This window comes from Cyclopterus lumpus, chromosome 19 (assembly GCF_009769545.1).
Source record: "Cyclopterus lumpus isolate fCycLum1 chromosome 19, fCycLum1.pri, whole genome shotgun sequence".
NCBI lineage: Eukaryota > Metazoa > Chordata > Actinopteri > Perciformes > Cyclopteridae > Cyclopterus > Cyclopterus lumpus.
Genome location: NC_046984.1, coordinates 18,776,658 through 18,779,157, shown reverse-complemented (window position 1 = coordinate 18,779,157; position 2,500 = coordinate 18,776,658). Strand labels below are relative to the sequence as shown.

The window sequence follows — 2,500 nt, the reverse complement described above, 5'->3', positions numbered from 1 at the left end:
TCAGACACCTGGAGTCAGACACCTGGAATCAGACACCTGGAGTCAGACACCTGGAATCAGACACCTGGAATCAGACACCTGGAATCAGACACCTGGAGTCAGACACCTGGAATAAGACACCCGGAATCAGACACCCGGAGTCAGACACCCGTAATCAGACACCTGGAGTCAGACAACTGGAATCAGACACCTGGAGTCAGACACCTGGAATCAGACACCTGGAGTCAGACACTCGGAGTCAGACACCCGTAATCAGACACCTGGAGTCAGACACCTGGAATCAGACACCTGGAATCAGACACCTGGAATCAGACACCTGGAATCAGACACCCGGAATCAGACACCTGGAATCAGACACCTGGAGTCAGACACCTGGAATCAGACACCTGGAGTCAGACACTCGGAGTCAGACACCCGGAATCAGACACCTGGAATCAGACATCTGGAATCAGACACCTGGAATCAGACACCCGGAATCAGACACCTGGAGTCAGACACCTGGAATCAGACACCTGGAATCAGACACCTGGAATCAGACACCTGGAATCAGACACCTGGAGTCAGACACTCGGAGTCAGACACCCGGAATCAGACACCTGGAATCAGACACTCGGAGTCAGACACCTGGAATCAGACACCCGGAATCAGACACCTGGAGTCAGACACCTGGAATCAGACACCTGGAATCAGACACCTGGAGTCAGACACCTGGAATCAGACACCTGGAATCAGACACCTGGAGTCAGACACTCGGAGTCAGACACCCGGAATCAGACACCTGGAATCAGACATCTGGAATCAGACACCTGGAATCAGACACCCGGAATCAGACACCTGGAGTCAGACACCTGGAATCAGACACCTGGAATCAGACACCTGGAATCAGACACCTGGAATCAGACACCTGGAGTCAGACACTCGGAGTCAGACACCCGGAATCAGACACCTGGAATCAGACACTCGGAGTCAGACACCTGGAATCAGACACCCGGAATCAGACACCTGGAGTCAGACACCTGGAATCAGACACCTGGAATCAGACACCTGGAGTCAGACACCTGGAATCAGACACCTGGAATCAGACATCTGGAATCAGACACCTGGAATCAGACACCTGGAGTCAGACACTCGGAGTCAGACACCTGGAGTCAGACACCTGGAGTCAGACACCTGGAGTCAGATATCTGGAGTCAGACTCTGACATGAGTCAGTCATGTCTCTTTGTAGTCATTTTTTGTCTCTTTGTAGCCATTGTTTGTCTCTTTGTAGCCATTGTATGTCTCTTTGTGGCCATTGTTTGTCTCTTTGTAGCCATTGTATGTCTCTTTGTAGTCATTGTTTGTCTCTTTGTAGTCATTGTTTGTCTCTTTGTAGTCATTGCTTGTCTATTTGTAGCCATTGTATGTCTCTTTGTAGTCATTGTTTGTCTCTTTGTAGCCATTGTGTGTCTCTTTGTAGTCATTGTGTGTCTCTTTGTAGTCATTGTTTGTCTCTTTGTAGTCATTGCTTGTCTATTTGTAGCCATTGTATGTCTCTTTGTAGTCATTGTTTGTCTCTTTGTAGCCATGGTGTGTCTCTTTGTAGTCATTGTGTGTCTCTTTGTAGTCATTGTGTGTCTCTTTGTAGTCATTGTTTGTCTCTTTGTAGCCATTGTATGTCTCTTTGTAGTCATTGTTTGTCTCTTTGTAGTCATTGTTTGTCTTTTTGTAGCCATTGTATGTCTCTTTGTAGTCATTGTTTGTCTTTTTGTAGCCATTGTTTGTCTCTTTGTAGTCATTGTGTGTCTCTTTGTAGTCATTGTACGTCTCTTTGTAGCCATTGTGTGTCTCTTTGTAATTGTGTCTCTTTGAGGAATTGTGTCTCTTTGTAGTCATTGTTTGTCTTTTTGTAGCCATTGTTTGTCTCTTTGTAGCCATTGTGTGTCTCTTTGTAGTCATTGTTTGTCTTTTTGTAGCCATTGTGTGTCTCTTTGTAGTCATTGTTTGTCTTTTTGTAGCCATTGTGTGTCTCTTTGTAGTCATTGTTTGTCTTTTTGTAGCCATTGTTTGTCTTTTTGTAGCCATTGTGTGTCTCTTTGTAGTCATTGTTTGTCTTTTTGTAGCCATTGTGTGTCTCTTTGTAGCCATTGTGTGTCTCTTTGTAGCCATTGTGTGTCTCTTTGTAGTCATTGTTTGTCTCTTTGTAGCCATTGTGTGTCTCTTTGTAGCCATTGTGTGTCTCTTTGTAGTCATTGTTTGTCTCTTTGTAGCCATTGTATGTCTCTTTGTAGCCATTGTGTGTCTCTTTGTAGCCATTGTGTGTCTCTTTGTAGCCATTGTGTGTCTCTTTGTAGCCATTGTGTGTCTCTTTGTAGCCATTCTATGTCTCTCTTTGTCTCTGTAGAACTTTATCATCTCTTTGTAGCAGTTAGGTCTCTCATTGTAGTCAGTGTGTGTCTCTTTGTAGTCAGTGTGTGTCTCTTTGAGGTCATTTAGCTTCTCTATGTAGTACGTTGGTTGTT

At 44.9% G+C, this 2,500-nt stretch overlaps 1 protein-coding gene across 1 annotated transcript in view; it reads right to left on the bottom strand.

Annotated features, from left to right (window-relative positions):
- Positions 1-2,500, bottom strand: part of ankfn1 (ankyrin repeat and fibronectin type III domain containing 1) — an 87,164-nt gene that overhangs the window by 14,284 nt on the left and 70,380 nt on the right. The gene's annotated exons all lie outside the window — the stretch shown is intronic.